General features: G+C 43.6%; 1 protein-coding gene across 3 annotated transcripts in view; it reads right to left on the bottom strand.

Annotated features, from left to right (window-relative positions):
* The window catches only part of TSPAN18 (tetraspanin 18), a 121,938-nt gene extending 101,540 nt beyond the window's left edge, over window positions 1–20,398 (bottom strand). For 2 of the 3 annotated variants that reach the window (XR_005630042.1, XM_039730947.1), the window contains exon 1: window positions 19,852–20,328. The gene's annotated coding sequence lies outside the window, so the exon portion shown is untranslated. The other variant, XM_039730948.1, reaches the window with a different exon arrangement.
* Between the last annotated feature and the right edge of the window lie 722 nt (window positions 20,399–21,120).

Below are 21,120 nucleotides of genomic sequence, written 5' to 3'. Positions count from 1 at the left end.
TAGGTACAGAAAAATTGCAGCCAAAATAAACAGGAGAAACATCAACACTTCATGTTAAAACCTGTTATTTTCCAACATGGGCCTTAATGTCAAATGTAGTGATTCATTTTAGGACCTGCACAGACTCAGCATTACATTTCTTACCAGTCATCTCTACCACAGCAAAAGACAAACCAGGCTGGACTGAACTGACCACATCACACCCAGGAGCTCCACACTTCTATCGTGTCCTGAGCCTGCTTACCTGAAAGACATTTAGCACTCTTAAGACTTTAAACTGGGAAGTGTTTGCTGCCCTGCTTGGATTTATCTCACTCTGCCTATACAGAGACTTTGGTATATCAACTTTCAGAATGCAATTTATACATTTCTAGAATCAATCAGAATCCTTAAGCTTTTACAAAAGGAAATGAAAAATATTACTGTCAAATGTCCATCAGACCTAGAAGCCTAGGTGACTGTCATACATTAAAGAAATTAAAAGGCTGCATTTGAGATAGTATATGCTCTTCCCATCCCTATCTTGAAAGGCTATGATTAAAGTGCTCTAAGAATCAAAATTCAATTTCTTTCAAATCTTGCAAACAACATTGGCCTTGAGCTGAATGATGCCAGCCTGCCTGCAGCCTTTGAGGAGATTAGGCTTTTACCAGCCAGCTACAAGAATCTTAAATCCAGCATTAATCCTAATTCCCATTTAACCACATCTTCATTGTGCAGAGAAAGCAAGCTGTACATGAACTTGCACGTTCACTCTTCCATGTGCAACGATCTGTGTCACCAACAACAGATGCTAAACTTCATGTATGTTTAAGAAGCACATTCCAGCCCTGGTTTACAGAAAATCACAGCAAAAGAGAGACTGGAGCTAGAAAGCGTTTGTCACACTGGGATGATTTCTGAGAGACTACATGAATGGGAAATTTTCAGCACAAAAGCTTTTATCAGTCAATAACAGGAGATTTCAGTCCTGGCTTGGAAGAAAACAGGATGAACAACTAGGTCCCAAGGACACAGAAGCACCTGTGACCCTGTCTCTATAATCACGATGCAGTGGTGCTGCCAGCATCACCTCACCAGCACCAAACCATCGCATGACAACCACTGGGACTGCAGAAAGCACTGCCTGTCATCACCAGGATCATGGTCACTGTCAGGATAGTTTCTGGGGACAAGAGACTCAGCATTTCCTCTGAGCAGCCCTCTCCTCTTAGAGGTTGTGCAGCTGGCAGGGCCCACTTGCCACCCTCACACTACGAGCCCCAGGGCTCAGGTCAGACCCAGGCAAGGCCCACCAGAACAAAGGCACCGCCTGCCATTCTTGGCCTCCTGAGGCTGAGCTGACACACTGCCTACAGAGGCTTTTGCTAAAGTCATCTCTTCCTAGCTGTCCTGGGGTGACTTTATGATGCTTGTACCCCGGTTCGTCTGTTTTGCCCAGAAATAAGTTTTGCACCTTTGAGATTGGTTCTAAGACTGAAGGGAGAGAGAGAAGTTCAGAGTTTGTTATCAGGAACTGCACTTGCTCCCCCATATTCTGCTCCTGGACTGTGTTGTCTGTAGACAGACAGACAGCAGGACAGAGCTTTCTTTTAGCTCTCTTTTGCTTTTAGTTAGTTTTTAGCTAGCTGAGGCAGAGAAGTTCCCTGGACTGTGGTTTTCTTTTTTCTTGGAACTGTTTAAGCCTGCTCTGGACTGAACACCAGAGGAGCAGGGGCAGCTCCACCTGTGGCCCACCGGGCCGGGCCTGGGCCGCGGCGTTTCCAGCACAAGAGGGACTGAGAACAGACTGGGTGAGCCGAGCTAGAGCCCACAAAAAGGACCTTCTGAGATTGCCGTCTCTTCAGATTGGCAAGAAGTGTTATTATTGTTGAATTTTTTTTTTTTTGTTTTTGTTTTTTGTGCTGCTGAATGCTTTGCCTGTTAAATAAACAGTTTTTTCCCACTTTTCTCCAAGGAAATCTTTTCCCAAACCAGCTCGGGGAGGGGTCACTTAAATCTGCTTCCTAGAGGAACCCCTTTGGAGGTTTTCTCCCAAATTTGCCCTAAACCAAGACACTAGTGTCTTTTTTTGTTTTGTTAAAAAACTAGTTTGTTTTGGAGTTCAAGGAGCCAAAGCGGATATACCTATGTCCTTTCTAGCATCACTTTAAAGCAATTCCCTTTCAAATCCCATTTTGGCAGCCAAATTGGACACATCTCCAGGCTGCCAAGCTTGCTGGATCATCCATGGCAAGGTCAGATCATTCAGTGCCTCTTGGTATTCCTAGACAAGGAATACTGATCTCAGAGACAAAGCAACTGAAAGTGAGGACAGACTGCTGGTTGATCTGCTATCAAATGGGACAATTTCAATTCATTTACAAAGAAGTTCTCACAGATATTTGGAAAAAAACCCCATTAATATTTCCTGTGTTTAAAGCACAAGAATTCATTGCAGATGAAAGGAATCTTTCAGGAAACACATTCCCAAGAGAACAAAAAATGTATTTGGCACCACTGCCTGTTACAAGCAAAAGGACCTCCCTACAGGCGAGGGAGCCAATATCTGCTGGTAATGGCAAATTTTTATTTTTTATTTTAGTTAATACAGTAATTGGTGAAAACCTCTTTTTCCATCAACTTCAAAATCAGCCACCTGGACTTCCCAAACTAAAAATATGATGAGATTTAGGGACTACATTCTCTAAATGGAGGCACAGCTGTAATTCCTTCTCCTTGCAACTGGCTATTACTTGTTGCTTGCCCACTGGGACTCTCCAGTGGAGATCCCAATAAAGTTCTGGTGCACTGCAGTAACAGTAGGCTGAGCATCAGCTGAGCTGTGGTAACTCTCCATGTGCATGCTCATCCTCTGAAGGTGATGTGAGGTAATTTAATTTAGCAGTGATAGAGCTTAGTTGAATTGCATTACCTTTCATTTGCCATGGGCTAAGACCACACACATGGACGACAACAACCACAGCTCATCCAACAAGTAATTTGACTGAGTGCGTGGCTTCTGGAATATTGCAGACTGGTTTGTGTAGAATTTTTGCCTAAAGTTCAAGCCAATATTTGAACTGAGAACTTTCTCTTTCCCAGAAGGTGTTCTACCCATCATGCTGCTACATGTCCTGGGGTAAGGTATCTTCAGTCTCGGGAATCTGGAAACCCAAAGACTCTTGGTGGAAATAATTATTGCTACACTGAAGATTGAAATCTTTCAATGCACAACATTCCAATGCTTTAAACCACCTCAGTTTCTCTGAGAGGAGAGCACATATATGTTCAGTATGAGCAAACAGGAACTTTTCTTGTTTACTGTCATGGCTGCATCTCCTACAATTCTTCTCACCTCAGAAACATAGACTAGTACATGCAAAGAATCCACAGCCAACCTCTGAGAGATGCCAGCTTGCAAGATCAGGGCTGTGGTTGCTGTTAACCAGCCCTTCCACACCCATTCTTTGCTCATGCAGTCAAAAGAAAGGAGAATTATGATTTTATAACTATGCAGGCATGTAAAAGAAAAAGAAAAAAAAAGCAGAAGCCGTCTATCAAAGCAGGTGACCCATGACCCATTCCCTTCCAATAAATACTCTTTACAGACCATGCCTGCATATCCCACTGCCCCTTTGGCTAGTCCAGCAACCTGCTTCACAGGCTCATCCAAAACCCTGACTCTGCATGGCACATTTCTTCAGACATAGTAGAGGATTTTGTTTTGCATTTGTACTTAGCATTTAATCTGCAGAGATTACCTGCATATTTAATCACAGAAGTGATGTTGACACGTCACGTACTTACACTCCACTGTAAATCCTACTTTTCCCACTGCCAACACCTTCGTCCTGTAGCATGGAAGGAGGGATTATGGTGGAAGAATACAGCTCAAGCTCCCTTCTCTCTGCACACACAAAAACCCAAATGGAACATGCAAAGAAGTTGCACGGTTTAAAACTCATGTCTGCAAACCAACTATGAACACATTAAGAGACATCTGTTTATTCATGCAACCTTAAATTTTCAAGATTAAGTGAAAAGAATGTTTTGCAAGAAATAAGAATTATAAAAAGGTAGAGATTTTTTTTTCCCAGTGATCACAAAAAGTTCAGGGGGAATCCTGAAAAAATTGTTTGCAATATCTAAAGCCACCCACCGAGAAATGTAATAATTAAAGAAAACAGAGTCCACTGAAAACAGCCTTTTAATATACATGAGATTGGCAAGTGAATTGTAACTGTCTATGAAAAATACAAAGGGGATGGGCTGAATAGCTATTTCTTCTTACACACACACACTGACTAAAGTAATAAATTTGCTGGAAACCAAACAGGAAACCATGGTCAACATGATGCTTAGTGCACTATGCACCAGCCACATCTTCATATTATTTAGAACAATCCACGTTAAAACAGCTTTCCCTAAAGCTGGCTTCTCAAATGTCCTATCCAATTTACTTTAGGATGCCCCAAGCTATACAACACCTCATCAAACTCATGTCAAATGAGAAAGGAAAAGCCTATTCCACTCTCTTTGCCTTGCTCCATCTCCTTAGTCCCAAGCCCAAACAAATCCCTGCAGCAATCCTTTCCACACTGCCTGCCCTTGCCCCTGCCCCCAGGAGCAACCAAACACTTCAGCTGCAAAATGGAAAAGACTGATGCTTTCAAGATTTGAAATAAGCTGGCAGCTCTTATTTAACAGTAAATATGCCTTAAAAATAATAAATAAACAACATTATAGGTTCACAGAAACCTGAAAGCTATAAGCTTAATGGCCTAGATAGCCCTGCAGCTCAGTGATTTGGGCTCTCCTGAGGGCTAAAATTGCCTGGCCAGTCCTGATTAAAAAGATAAGCAGAGACAGACCTATTGCTCTAAAATATTTCTGAGATGGCTAAAGGAATGACTGAGTCTCATGGGTCTAATAATACACAATTTCAGCCATTTATATCATTGGCTAGCCAAGTATTTACCTGGTTCCAAAGCAGAACTTTAACAGAATCTCTGTAGAGTTGAATGAGATATTCCTAACAGGTCAAAAATTTCAGCCAAAAACCTAAATAAATGGAACAGCAGTTCCTGCACAGACTTTACTAGCCCAGACACTTAGGCAGCAGTAGCAGCAGCAGCAGAGCAGTCCCAGCACTGCAGAACCACTGCAAACACAGCACCTGCTCAGTATCTTAGACAAGCCTTGCTGCCCAGCTCACGGCAGACATGGAGAAAACATTCCCAGCCTGTGTGTCTACCTGGAGCCCGTGTCCTCCCTGGCTTAGAATGGTGAGGCAAGGCATCCAGGAGAATCAGAGTCTCCTTGGTGAAACACAGTATCCTGTGTAACTGTAGGACACTGGTGTTTCATCTGTGCAGGGAGGAGATAAATCCATCCCGTCCCAGAGCCCTCAGGAATGTACATGACTGGATGAGTTGCTGTGGCAGGTACAGACCTCCCCCACAACCGAGGCATCCTCGGCACTGTGGGCATGTCCCACAAAGTGGGCAGGGGGCAGGAGAGGCACCAATGTGAGCTCTTCTACGTTTCCTGTAGGGTGCTGGTTGCAGGGAGGACCTGGCCTACACCACACCTGCAGATGGGCTCAACTGTTCATACAGAGCTGGTCTATCCAGATGATGGGTGCATCAGTCCTCCTTATCACTGGGAGAAGTGGCTAACAGATGAAAAGCTGCTTAAAACTTAATTTCTGACTGAACCGTCCTTTTACAGTTGAATATAATCATTCTCACTTCCCCTCCATCAGCTCCATATATTGAAAGGGTTAAAAAAGACAGAACCATTAGCATTTTGATAGCTTTCCACAGATGTATAGCAAAAAGTCTTTAAAATTCATTGCACTGAGATAATCCTTCAAGTCTAGCATTTCCTCCTCAGCTTGAGGCAACCAACTGGTTTTTCTCCCCTTAATACCTTAATAGAAAGCTCCAAGGAGTTGCCAGGCTAGAAGTCTCAAGAAAAGCAGAGTCCTGAAGTTCAAGAGAAGCCATGTAAAGTGTCTGGGGCTTAATTAAGAAGCAACTATAGGGGGCATCTTATTAGATACTGCAAACCCCTAGAGATCCTGGCTTCTGTACATCACAACTCACAACACATGCACATGCTGATTTCCTTCCAAAATGCTGAGCACACACGGCTCCCACTAATTTCAGCTGCCACAGAAGGTGCTCAGCATCTCCGAAGAATGAACAAATTAAAAACCTTGACCCTGATTCCACTCAAGCTCAGGGACTCGAGCTCTCATCAAGATCAAGGCTGAATTTTTTAACACTATTACAATCTCGAGAACAAAGCTGTGATTTTGAACTGCACAACTGGCATTAATACTCAGCAGCTCCCCACCTGTGCCTGGGATGTTATTTTTTTTTACAGCATGTGCTGTTTTAATAACTCCAAAGCAAATTGCTTTCTCAAGGAAGCACCCGGGAGTGCCTCGGGGCAGGGAAAGAGGCCATCTCACTTTGTGGCTTTGATTAGGTTTGTGGCAGTGAAAACAGGCAGATGCTTCAGGACCACATCACTCCTCAGACACCACTAAAGCATGGGACTCAAGGAGTCACTAACTTGTTAAGGGCTATTAGGCCTGATAACATGCTCTTCCCAAACACAATTTTTGGGGGAAAAGAGTCTGAAAAACCAGTCTGTTCAAAGGAAAATGCTTGTTATGAACCTCTGCACACTTCTAAGGAAATTTAACAGGCAAGAAATTGACATTCCAAAGAAAAAGTAGCAGTGAATGTACTGCAGTTCTATGAGGAAAAGAAGGTTCAGATCTCAGGGCTACCACCTGTAGTCTCCCACACTATAGTGCATATCCCAAAATATTAAATACTGACTATTTTGGCTGAGGCAAAAATTTCTCCACCCCTAGCTCCATTCCTTCCTTAAAACTTCAGAAGATCTTTATTTTGTATGAGAAAAAAAAAATCAACCAAGCCTTGCCCCTAACCTTCCCCTGCAAAAAACTCCAAACACTTCACCAATACAGCTTCATTTACAGAGAAAAACTTGTCCTATCCAAATTTAGTAAATGCACAATTAATATAGCAAAAAAGAAAAAAAAAGACCTTAGAAACATATTATCGAGTTACTTGGAACATTTGGCTCCAAGAGCACAGCAAAGCAAGTCATTTATTAGGGATAAATCTATCTGGGAAAAATCTTATGACACAGGAAATACTCCCTCCCCATTTTTTTAAACCTGAGCTATCTCTCCTAGGAGCAAAATTTGGATAGGTGCTATTCTGTTATTTTCTAGTATGTTACAAGTTTCCCACAACACTCTCAGCAAGTTATTTAGATTTCACTTACATCAGTAAAATGGGAATTCTCTGCCTCAAAAAGGTGCTACAAAGATACAATCCATTTGCAAGTGTGAGAGTTTCAAATAATGTGGACCACACAGACACTCAATAAACAAGTGGTAGATAATTGCTGTGACATGAAACAGAGAGGCTGCATCTGCCAGAAAATTTCTGAGCAACTGACTCATTCTGCTGGGCCAGTCCGGGATAGTTCAGATGCCTGCCCAATCTGTTCCTTCAGGCACAGTGCTCTGTTCATTATCCAGCAGCCAATCTCTGATCTCTATCTCAGGGTGCACACACAACAGCAAATGCTACCAGCACTTCGAATCCTCTTTCAAACACATTTGCAGTTACTGGAAGGGTGAGAAAATTACCTTATCACCAGTCCCAACAACTGCATCTGTTTCACCACCTCCTTGCTAGACAATAGTGTATCTGGACAAATCCCTGCTTCAACTTAGGCAGAATTCATCACAAGGAATAAAGTTCAGGGATAGTAGAACAGAAAGGGGAAAGGAAGAAACAAATCTTGTCTGTGAGGAGTTACCCATGAGGCTACAAGCCAGCCAGATTCAAGCAGTTTTACATTTAATCATATTCCATTTTAAAAAATCATTGTTTAGTCCTACTCCACACTGTTGCACTCCACAAAGAATCAAGGATTTCAGGTAAAGATTGTAAATTCCTTCTTTTTGAAGCACAGTCTACAGATGTAATCTTGTAGGATGTTAAGGGAAACAGATCCTCTGCATGGCTTCTCTTGGGCTCCTTCAGCTTTCAATGACAAGTCCTAGACAGTGACATTGAAGTCCACAAGAATACAGCTCCAGCCACAAAAAGGGTTTTGCAAGCCAGTCTCAGGGAACAGCTTGAGCATGCAGCCCTGCCCTGTGTTATGGCAAACCCTTTACAACACTATCCTGGTGCAGCCTGACTATTTCAACAGGACAAATGTAGAGTGTGGCTCAACCATACTCTAAGACCTCAGCTTGCTGGAACTATTTTCAGACCAACCTAGTTTTTTTTTTCAATTCACCATCACTGATTCAGAAGAAAAGAATGAAGCCTTACATCAATAGCTTGCTTTTTGCAATGATTTAGGTATACTTTAAAAATGGGCAGAATTTAGACATTAAATGGATGCAAAGTAGTCAGGTCATTCTGTGATTAGAAGATGCAAACTGACTTTATAGGGCAAAAAGTACAGTCCTTAAAAAGGCCTCATATTACAGCTATCATTGAGAGAACAGGTTCACAGCTGAAGGCTCTGAAGAAAGGTAGCAGCTTACCTTTGTCTTCCTGGGGATCTATGGAGTCTTAGCAATCAGCCTCCTAGAGGTTCCTTTAAAGGTTTCTTTGATGACTGTAACCATAAGCAAGACTGGTAATCTGCTGTTATTTCAGTCCTAGAGGTCTTAGACTTGATTAATTTAAGAGAAATATTTTCTTAGGTCAATTTTTTGTGAAAACATATTAAGATATTATTGTCATCTTATATTTTAAGATACATATTGCCAGTTTATTACCAAAAAAAAGAAAAAAGAAAAATGAAAAAAAAAAACCAGAAAAAAACCCCACAAACAACCAAACCATAAAATCAAGGCTTATGGTGCTTTAATTTGTTCTTTCAAACACTGTATTTGGCGTCTGCATCTCTGCAGACAGACACAGTGGAGCTCACATCCAGGATTGCTTTGACATTATATGATTGCCAGAGCTGACTGTTGTGGATCCAAATGCTATGCTGCACCCAAAAAAGCTGTATGGTAATCCTGGTTCTAATTTCCACTAGGTCAGGCCTTCCACTGCTGCTTCTGTGTGCTGTAAACACACCTTATGCCTCCTCAGTTAACTTAAAGGATAAAAAGGGTGAAACCAAAAGGACAAGCTCAGACTCCTCGTCTACCACAAGATGAACACAAGTCTTAGAACAGGTTAGTGGAGGCCATCTGAAGATGAATTTGGCTTCCCTGAAACAGGAAACTCCCATTATTTAAACCTCAAGTACACAGCAAGGGCTTGGAATTTTTTGCCTTTAAGAGGAGTGTTTTGTCTTTCTCTATGTAATGATGAAGCTTCAACCCTCAGTCTTTCTCCCCCCCACTCCGCCCTTTCCTAAAAATGGCAAGAACAAAACACAAAGTAAAGGCAGAGTAGCATTCCCATATAATCAGAACTGGAGTGTGCACCTCAATTTTGCAATCCCACCTTTCATAACAGAGGGATCCCCTGAAAGGTCCCCTTGGCAGCCAAGCCGGACAGAGCATATCATGGTTCAGGGAGCTGAGCTGCCCTGGAATAACCAGATTCAGGGTCTTTGGTGGTACAGAGCACAACCACAGAGAACAAACATCCTTGCTAAGCACACACCCAGCTTAGCTGAGACCCCCTCTTGACTTCTTGTTATCTCCTTACTCTCCTAGGATAATTAAGAAAGGATCAAGAGTGGACTACTTTCTCTTCCTCTCTATAAAACACAAGGAAAGAAGAAATTGGAAGAAAGAGGCCTATTACTGAAACCATGTGCTAGCCTTCCTTTGCTGAGCTCACTGCAGTCAGACCAGCACAAGAGTGTTTCATGCTGTTCCAAGAAGTTCCTCTCTAGCCCTAAGCATTATTTTTTCCTACCCTGCCCAACAACAATGGCCCAGCCACAAACATAGCAGCAGTGTTCAGCTATATTTTCCTTGGCTGCTTAAGGTGATTTTCTAATAATATTCCTCAGAGGCAGCAGTGGTTTAGGATTTATATATCCTTGTACAGCCTTGACCCTGACAAAATACACCAGCAGTGCTTCAGGGTCAGTCTTTCCCCTCCTGTCACTGACAAGTTGATTGCTTTGCCAGGGTCTCCAGGGATTCTCTGCTCTACTCCATAAGAGCACATCCAGGGGAGAAAAAACCTGCAGAACCAGTGAGGAAAGACAGTAAGACCATTGAAGAAGACACAAGGACACCTGGATAGGAACTCAGTTTTTGGAGGGAACCGCATTTTTTGAGACTTGAAAGATTTTTTTATTTCACATAGGGACAAAAATTTGGAATACACCTTGGAATCCTTCATACATAAACAGATGTGCTCTAGAACAGCAGTTCTGTGGTTAGGATTGGTATTTCTGGCATGTAGGAAACCTGCTTTCAGGACCCTGTTTTGGATTAATGACAGCATAGGTGAAAAACTCAAACCACTTGGCTCCTATCTGTTTTGACTAAGAAATTCTGTCTTATATGCAAGAAATTCACCCAAGGAGAGCCAAATGGAGACCAATCCTTTCCCACAAAGCAGAAATGGTTTCAATAAATCAGCATCTTCTGCAGGCAAATTGCTTCCTTGAAGACTCCTAGCCAGTCCTAGCCTCAAGTAGCAGCCAGTGTGGTTTCTGCTGAAGATATAAGCCTGGGAGCAACCCACCCAGCAGAGGTTCTGCTTAGGAACAGCTTGTCTCCCCTAAGTAGGGCCACTGCAACATGGTGTAGAAGAAGCAAATAAATCTTCATAAAATTTACCCTGCCAACTCAGGATTCTGTAGTTTTCTCCTACTCCAGTAGCTTGCATTGTTAAACAGAGGGAAGGAGGTATGGTGGAAAAACCTCACACTCTCTGTTCATGTTTACTTTATTCATTCCTTAGTCTGGAACTGTAAAAATGTTGCTGATATCCAAAAGAGAATGTGCATGTGTGTGTGTGGCAAAAGCTTTGGAGCCTAGGCTGTACACGGTGTCAATTTTACTCACGGGGGCAGGGAGCATCTTTTTTTTTTCCTGTAGCTCTAAGGAGTAGTAAACCTGTCTCTACAAGAAATTCAAAGCAAACGCAGTAATACCAGAGATGTATGCCATAGTTTATCTTGCTGATTTAAGACGCTTCCTATGAAATGGCTTGAAAGAATCTCCAAAGGTGCAGTCTTCTTAAACTGTGTTCTCCAGAAAGAATGTTTTTCTACTTCTAAACACAGCATTTTTTTATGTGCAGTACAGGATTACCCTATATAGGTCACTGACACTCCACAGAAAGCTAGATAAATAGCTTTATTCCCACACTAAATTTCGGTGGCTTCTCTTCCTTTATTGCTAAGAATATTTCAACTGGAACAACATATTTGTGCCTTTGAGGTTCTCTGTTCCTGCTGCCACTTCCCCACCTGGAGCTATAATCCCACGCTTGTCACAAACCCAGCCACTGCTTCAGAACTTATTACAGCTACAATCTGCAGATTATAGCAACTTCTAATAGGGGATAAGCAGCAGGGAAAGGTGAGTTTAAGCTGCAAAGAACCTGCTGGTTCAAAGGGCCCTATTATTAATATTTATTATTTTTAAGCATTCATTGAGTGTTGTAGAAGATAAAAGAATGAATTGAAAGCAAGAACCAAGGAACCAAGTTTATACAAGACATGAAAATGTGAAAGCTTAAAGAATAAGTGCAGTGTCTGGGAAGGAGGGGAGCCAAAGAAAAAGTAGTAACAGCAATGGAAAGAAAAGTCACACCTTTTATCAGCACAATGTTCCTAGCATTAATAAGTATGAAGAGAATTAAAGAATTCTTCAGTGTCTAATCAGAACTGCTGTCCATAGGGGACCTTCTGAGGTTACATTATTACAAGGCATTGGCATATCTTTAAAGAATGGAGCTTCGATCATAAAAAGCAAGTGTGTGGAGGAGAGTGTGTGGTTTTTTTTGGAAAAACAGCAAAAGGAAATGCAACTGGTGTTAGGGAAAAATCCAGTCCTGGACAGCTGCTTTTAAAAGCTCCAAATAAATCCATTTAGATTTTGTGCAAAGGGTTATATTGAGGCATAATTCTCACTCATGTCACTCCATTACAGGCAAATTTCTCCTCTTTCCCACAAAATCTTTGTGCCTGTTGCCAAAGGTCTCCCAGCTGATATTTCTCTTCCCCAACAAAGATGCCAGCTCACGGCTTACACCATTTTAAACCTTCACACTTTCAAACAACAACCCACAACGCTTCACACTTCCAATGCACTTTAGCAAGATTAGCTAACAAGAACGTTCATCATACCCAGTGCTGAGGGTACTGTCTTCATTTTCACAGCTGGTGAAACAGATGCTCAGAAAAGCAAGGCAACTTTCCCACAGCTAAGGAGTGTCTACAGCAGGCTGATGTTAGGAATGCTGGCATTCACCCACCTCAGTTCTGAGCAGTAAAATCCGTGATAGCGCTCGAGAGTGAGTCCAACCCCCCTCCCAAAGCCCTCTGCTCCCCAAGGCTAGTGCAGAGCTTCAAAGCTTTTCCCAAAGAGCATCACATTACAAAAATACTGTAAGAAATCCACTACAAACTGAAAGTTGGAACTATCTGCAGCAGAATTAACAAAGAAAATTAATGTTTTTAAACTAACTCTGACTCTTCTCCTGCCAAACCTTCCCCACTGTAGTATCAAAATATGAACACACAAACTGCAAAGTCTGAAACCTTCTGCTCCCTTCAGCACAGTGAGGAGATAGAATAAGACTTCCAAGAGACTGGCTGGATTAACTAGATTTTTTTTCTTTTGTTTTGTGTCTCCTCTGTTTTTTCTTTCTTAATCGCATCAAAATGCTGTTCCTAACTGATGTTTTCCTTAACATTTAAAAGAAGGAAAACAGTTTTTCATTAACAAAGCATCACTGTAAGCTAAAATCCTTATCAGTTTTGCAGGTTTTTTTCAATCCTATGAACACAGAGTGATTTGTCACATCAGCAAGGTATTACATTGTCAACTCTCAGGCTGCCAAAGCAAAGAGATCTTTTGGTGCTTTCAGCATTGTGCCTCAAGCACTTCCAGAATTATCTCTCAATTTTTCCTGTAACTTATTCTGAAAAACAGCTTGGTGTAATTCTAGAAGATTCATGTTACATGCCATATTACCATCGGAAGGAAAAGTTTTGTTGATCAACACAAAATAAACACTTAAACCTAAGCAACTTTGAGAATCCCCTCTGACATTAGCAGGAAAAAAGGGAAGTCAGCAGTTCAAAAATGCAACATATCTAAAGTTCACACCTCTCAATGACTTTCTGACACATTCAATCCTTTATTTGGCATTATTTCTCATACACGTCCTCATTGTACCCACCATATTATTATTACCATTAAGCTCCATCAATTTTTATCAGCAAGACTAACATTAAAACACATTCCGGTTTCAAATGACTACAGAAATAAACACATCAATAACAGCAATAGTGACTCCCATTCCAAAATCCACTGAATTTCCATACAGTGAAAATCCCATGGTCTCATTTATGCTGGCAACAGGTTTTGAGGACTTCATCTGAAAGATGCCCACAGGTCCCAAAGACTTCCATGGGAAACAGGTTCTCAGCAGGCCTGAGAAAGCAGTCCAGTACAGGCACAAGATCCCTCTGTACAAGAAGATCTGGTTTATTTTCACTCCACAAGAAAATGAGATGTGCCAAGAACAAACTCCATCATTGCTTTCCCAGCATAGAGTGTTCCAGTTCAGTGCCCTGTGAGGTCCATGTCTCAGGAACGGGCAAAGTGCCAGTCAGTTCATTTGGGCCATTTTTCCTGAAGAAGTGTAGACATCATAATTTAGTGCAATATTTATTACTCTAGAACTCTCTCCTCATAGACTGTCTTACACTGAGCTTTCTGTAAGGAGTAAATATAGTAACTGTTTCCATAATAATGTTAAAAATACCCCAACAGATTAAATTCAACAGATGAAACAGGGCCATAAATACGTATGTCTAGCAACATGACCAAAATCACCCTTCTTCAAACTGGGCATTGGGCCATGAAAAGAAAGCTGCTAGCATTACAATTTCAGTGTTGAGCCTTAGGAGCAGCACAGAGCTGCAGAAACAGTCAGTACAGGAATCATGTACAATATGCATAACCCAAGCTGCAGCCAGGGCCTCTAAGCTCCTGAGCCCCTGCCAAACTGTTCCACTAACCCACAGTCAACAAGTCACCCTACGGTCCCATACTCATTCCACTCATCTGTCTTGTGGGCTTTCCAGACATCTAGGATGGCATAAGATGTATTTAAAGCTGTTTACAGCTCAGGTGAGGCATCTGAGAAAATATAAGAGCTCTTATTAAGTCTGCTGTACTACACGACTTTTCACACTAGCAGTTGGGTTTAGTTCCGCTGGAATCAACAACCACTATAAGGTTTATTTCCTGACAGTAACACCACAGCAACAGGGGTAAGGAGGGTTCTGGTTATACTGCTTCCAGAAGAGTAATCAGGGCAAACTCCAGATCACACTAGGCACCACAGATGACCCAACAAATCCTTCTCTAACACAGCCATGCACCAACTAAATGAGGGCAAGAAAAGCAGGAATAGAGATGAACTAAACACAGTCGATCAGAAGCTGAGTTACTAAGCAAACTCAGACCTAAACCCTAATTCACACAGTAATGCAGCATTTTGATAACCAAGTAAATTCAAGCACACAGATGAGATTCAGTTTCAGCACTACTTATTTCATCAAAAGCATCCTCTCTTTCTGTCTGAAGTGATAGACTGGTCTAAAAAAATCTGAACTTCATTTGAGTTTAAAAATTGACTCTTCTACAGTAATTTTATTTCTCAAAAAAACAGGAAACTTCCATTTTAGACCAGATTTATTTAGTAAATACATAGCAAAGGGAAGATCCTGATATCAATAAATAAATAAATAAATCCCAAAACACAAGAACCCCCAGAGACATATCATTGGAGTCCTTGCTGGAAGGACTACACAGCCAAGAAGATTCCTGTGCAGAAAAAAAAGATTCCAGCTGGAAGGACTACACAGCCAAGAAGATTCCTGTGCAGAAAAAAAATCCATACAAAAAACATGTGACAGTCAGAACCCCACTTCCAACAACTCTGAGGACAATGACAGGATACTGGTTATGGTTTTCTTTGAAACTAACTTGGTGGGGATAAATTGACACCACATGACTACTCTCAATTGTCATATAATATTTGCTGCATGTCAGTCCTCCAGAAAAGCATTCAGATTAGGCACTTGGTCACCCAGAGCTTCCTGTATCAAGACACCTGCAGAGGCAATTCAAATCCAAAACAGCCCACACACACGCAACTCACCAGGATGGTGAGACTCTCTGCCTCTAGCTCTGAGGAAGACCAATGAAGGGCAGCCCATTGGCAAAGAACAGAAGGTGGCAGAGGTGCAGAAGCAAATTCCATTATAAGAGCAAAACATCTTTATCATAGCTTGTTTCTTTAAATTTTATCTGTGCAAAAATAAATAAAAACATGCTGACAAATTGGTTTAGCAGATGGTGTGGTTAACAGAAAAAGACCAACGCACTGCCTTCCTATAGCCACTTCTTTCAGTCTCAGAAAATTTACACTACATTAGCTCATGACAGATATTTACCAATGCAGAAATGATAAACAGCAAAGCAGCTGTTAAATGCTCCAAGACAAAAGATTAGATGGGGAGGAGACCCATGGACTGTTTGCTGGGCAGTGAATTCACCCAAATCCCCTGAAACTCCCAGGGGATGGGTTAACTCATTCACCAGTTTGGAAGCTCAAGGCTGAAACAACAGTGAAAAAAGAATACATGTAGGTGTAGGGGAAGGAATGGATGCAAGAGGGATGCTGAACTGTGCAGTCATGAGCTAAGGTAGAACAAAATGCAACCTGGCTGCCATATCAGTTACCAGTGAGGCAGCACTGACCATGGGAAAGCTAAGCTCTGGCCATCTGGAATATATCCTCAAATGAAATACAATTAAAGCCCAATCATCTTCCCAGTGCTGAGAAGTGGATAGTGTGAAGGGAAGGGACAACACAAAACATTAAAGTTTTAGAAGGAATAAGGAGCATGAGAAAGAATGGAGTTGTCTGTACTGATTTTTCTCTGCAACTATTTTCTTCCTTAATTTGCCACTTCCAATTAAAATTAATAATTATTTCCGGGGGGGAATAAAACAAGAAAAGGAGAGAACACATAAGAAACAGCTTAAAAGGGAATGAGCACTTTCAGATCTGAAACATCTCATTTCTATGCATCTTGAGGGAGAATCACAGGCTTTGCCCTCCCATGCAAATACACTGCTTGGTTTGAGTCATTATTTTAAAGTGACAACTAAAGACCACCCCTTCCCAAAACAAGTTACTTTTCAACTCTCACTGTACCACTTGTTGGGTTTCCCCCCCTCATAAAAACCAAGAAAAATGGGTCCATTTTACTGGTGTCAGTTTAAATTAAACAAATAAACAAATCATACTGAAATTAGTCAAAAATTCTTGAGAAAGTAAAAGCAGGGATTGTCTCACAACAGTATCCCCAGAAAAGGACTGCTTCAGCAGCCTCACAGGGTTAGCAAGGAGTATAATATCCATCTGCTTTAATTACAACTCCCAAACAGACCTCAGACCTACTACCAACTCATGCAATGACTCATCTTCACAATGTCAAGAACTATGCACTACCTCAGGAAACTCTCCAAATACAACTTGAACCACCATTTGCTTTTTTAAGATACCTTAGGCCCTTTAGGCCTCAATTTTGTAGCATCTGAACTTTTCTTTTCAAGTCCTTCCTCTCCTCTAAGACCTACAGGCCCATAAATCCAGTAGCTTCTGTCCCCAGAGCAGTTGTGCCTGTTTTCCTGCAGCCTGGTGAGAACAGACAGGACTCAAGATAATTAAATAAAAACACAGGAACTTCATTATTTATTTTAAAGGAAAATGTGTTTTCTAGGAAGAAAGTCCTCCAGTTGGACAAATCTGTAAGCTGTTTATCAGCTTAAACTCATTATCTGTCCATATGGTCTTAGCACTGTGGTTTTAAAAAAATGGGCATGCACTAGCTGATGAAATGTCATCTGCCCTTATGCCAGAAACTACTATTTTTTTCATTGACGTCAAATTAGGATCCTTGCCACGAGTGAAGGGCTACCATAAGCACAGTCATAATATTTTAATTATGAAATGATCTTACAGAAGGCAGCAAGGAAGGCAGGGGCAATGCAAGAAAACCCATTCACAAAAAAATACAAAGTCACTTCATTCACATTCTTCCTCTGTTCTAACTCTTTTTGTTTGGGGAGGTAGGGTGGAAAGAGAGCAACCTAACTTAAAAAAAATGGCAAGGGAATGAGATGCTAAAGCCAATAAACACACATCAAAGCACGAGATGGCTCTGCTTCAACTGCCTACAGTATTCAACCTGGGATAGATTAAGGCAAGACAAAAGGTGCTATGAGGGAAAATACTGCCCCTACAGCAGTGTAGACCATCTCCCTCACTCAGCCCTAATAGTGAGATCCCAGCCAGCTCTGCTGCACTGAAAGGGGCAAGGGAATATGATAGGCCTAGCTTTGCAAAAAACCAAATTTGTCCCCCCCCCCCATCGTCTGCCGTTGTGATTTGAAGCCCTTCCCACTCCCCCACTGAGTTGCTGCAGAGAAGCAGGAGCTGGGTTTATTGATTCTGTGAGTCACAATTAGCCGTGGGACACACGACCAAAGGTTTAGCACAGGACATTAAACCTGACTGAGCTGTCAACTCGGTTATTCCAAGGAGAGAGAAACAAATTGAAGTCACAGTAACAGATGTTTCTCGTGTTTTATGAACTGCAATATTATTACTAGTTACAGACACAGTTTCTGCCTTTTAAAACAGACCTGCAACGCTGTGCGTGTGAAATTATTTGAACTCACACACAGACAACTTGGCAAAGGACTTACAGATAGCATTTTCGCACTCACACAATGATTCCCGTTTCCCTTTCGCCCAGCCCCACCCTGAGAAGTATAATACATGTTAAAGCAGCCAAAAATGAGATCACGCCAGGATAGAGTACTTGGTTGCCATCATCTGCGGTGAGGATGCAAACCCTATAACCCCTCTCCTCTTTTGTGAGAAACACACTCAGCCTCTTCTCGCTTTCCACTGTGGGGAAATTAAGTTGTTGGGATCGTTCTGAGTTTTAAGGCAGCCTGGAAACTGAAGACTGGTGTTCTTCCCAGGATGTCTTATCCTTACACCTCAGGGGCAATAAAGGGATTTCCCCATAATTTACAAAGGAAATCTGAAACACCCCGTGAGCGCAAACCACCCCCAAGCCCATCCTGCTCCTCCGCCTGGAGGGGCGGCCGGCGCTGACACGGCACAGCGAGAGAGCAGAAAGCCCTCTCGTGGAAAGCGCCAGCATCACCCCCCCGAGCCTGCCCCTGGAGCCGCCCCGGCCCCGCAAGCCGCGGCTGCCCGGAGCGCTGCTGATCCCGGCTCCCGGCGCGGCCCCGCTCCCGCTGGCTCTGCCGTCCTTCCCCAGGGAATAACTCCGCCCTCACCTGCGCTTCTCGCAGGGTTAAACACACCGCGCGGGGAGCCGAGCCATTTGTGGCACAGCTGTGCCTTGCGGAGAGGGGGGGAAATTTTGTGTGGATTTTGCTGGCAGTCTGCAACATCTCAGAGAAGTTAAAGCTCTTCCTTTCTCCTCACCCCGCTACGCTTGAATTCGTGGCAACTGTATCACATGGTATTTTAGCTTGCGCCAACAAAAGCTGTACCTCGGCCACAACAAATACAGAAACATTAACTGCCTTCCAAGGAGGGTGAAACATTCAAGTCATTTTAACATACTATAAAAATACTTCAGTGAAAGCAGATGATAAAGAAGCGCATCTTTACATTATGCTACACAGTCGAATTTGAAAGGTTCCCCCCAAATTATGAAAAAATAAAGAATGTACCTATTTCTCCAAATGACACCCCTGCCTTTTGCTCTGTTTCTATACTTTTGTGACGAAGCAGATGATAAAGAAGCGCATCTTTACATTATGCTACACAGTTGAATTTGAAAGATTCCCCCCCAAATTATGAAAAAAATAAAGAATGTACCTATTTCTCCAAATGACATCCCTACCTTTTGCTCTGTTTCTATACTTTTGTAACAGAACAACTACTGCTCCTTACCAAAACCACTGAGTTTCAAAATAAGCATCTTACTGGTAGAATCCGTCAAACACTTGCATACATCTTGCTGAATTAAGACAACTCTTTAACAACTCCAACTTTTTACCCACTAGCAAAAGTCCAAGGCGAGCCCATGGACGCAATTAGCATATACCCTGTCAGGCACACAACCCTCTCCAGCACACTTCTGCCCAACCAGCTTTGGTAGCCACTGGCTATTGAATGAATTCTGTGCCTAGAGTCCATTAACTGTGTCCAAATTTGCTCTTATTATAGAAATACAAGCAGTAATCAGGCCAAGCTTATTAATTGCTGAGAGAAGTGCTAGAGGAAAAAAAAATCAAACATACTTCACAGAAAACCGCCCAAGTACAACACAAATGAAAATGCTATTTACTCACTCACTATAACCTTAAATACAAAAGTTACGATAAAACTTGAAGTACCCAGTTCAGCTTAGAAATCCCCCATGTGGTACCTCACTAACATGTTGCTGCAGCTACAAATTTCTATTAAAGAGCGGGCATTGACCGAGGGTAGCGGGATGGAAGACCAGCAAAGTGTGAAAGAGAAAATTCCTCCCAGCCCAGGCTGAAGTAAAAAACACGAGGAACCGTCCCACCTTCCTCATCCGAATGTCAGGGGTGGTGGCACAGCCCAGCACACGACAGACGCAGTGCAGGGCGCTCCGGGCACAGCCTGCGGGCTCCCCGGCTCCTCCGCTGCCTTGACGGTAAGAGGGATCCCGGAGGGAGGGGTGTCGGGCGGAGGCAGCAGAATACAGAAATACCGAGGACAAGCTCTGAGGCTCCCGAAGACGCTCCCGAGGCCCGACCCCGGAGAGGTGTTACCAGCGGGGCGAGTTCAGCTGGCTGGGGCAGCCGGGGCGCCCTCCCCCGGCCCCCGTGCCGGCGGTGCTGGCGGGCTTCTCAGCCCCACAAACTTGCACGCCCAGCACCCCGGGGAGTCACGGCGCTCCCGCACATCCTCCCCTCCCCCGGGGGAACAGCGCAGCGGCGGGGTGGGGAGGGCGAGCAGCCCCCGTGGCACCCCCGAGCGTCCCGGGGCAGCGGCGGGCGGCCGCGGAAGGGCAGCGAGAGGGAGCCCCGCCCGTTACCTGGCGGCTCCCGCGGCGGCGGCTCCGGGCACGCACCGGGCGGACCGAGCGGGGCCCGGCCCGGCCCGGCCCCGGCACCGCGGCCCCTCCGCCTGGGCGCGCCTCTGCCCGCGCTCCGCGCTCCCGCCCGTGCCTCTCGTCTGCCTTCTCCTTCGCCAGAAAACTTCCCGGGTGCCCTCGGCAGGAGCCCGCGGTGACTCGTCCCTCCCGTAGCGTGCCTCGGCCGTTCGGGGTGCGGGAATGGCAGCCCAGCAAGGGCGGCCCAGGGGCAGCTTACCCGGGGACCGAGAGCAGCCGTGAGCCCGCTGAGCTCGCAGCTGGCACCGGTGGGAAGGAGAGCTGCCTGCTCCTCGTCTGCAGGGTGACTCCGGTAACATCCAATGGGCTTCTGATGCACCGGGGGGATCCTTGGGATGCAAAAGGGGGAGACACGGGGAGATGGGAGAGAGGTCACTCGTTGACCGGTAGCTCAGTGAGAGCTGCTGAAATGCCTTCAAAGATCTGCCGGAGAAACTTCAAAGGATGACACTGAGGGACTGGGAAGCCTTTCCAAAATGCATACCAAACCAAGGGAAGAGCCCATGTTTGCAGCATGGGAAAAGCCTGGGGAAATAAGGCTTGTGCCGTTGTGTGGCGTGTGCTGTGTGTGTGTACCAATAACTTCTGAGCCTGTGAAAAAAATTCAATAGCATTTGACAGCTACAAATTCCATAGAAATAGATAACTGTCTGCAAGAGGTCATCTTTTTTACTGCTCTTGCACATAGAGTGACTG

Source organism: Passer montanus, unplaced genomic scaffold (assembly GCF_014805655.1).
Source record: "Passer montanus isolate IOZ18808 unplaced genomic scaffold, ASM1480565v1 scaffold75, whole genome shotgun sequence".
Lineage (NCBI taxonomy): Eukaryota > Metazoa > Chordata > Aves > Passeriformes > Passeridae > Passer > Passer montanus.
The sequence above is the reverse complement of the archived record's forward strand: the minus strand, read 5'-3'. Positions and strand labels throughout refer to the sequence as shown.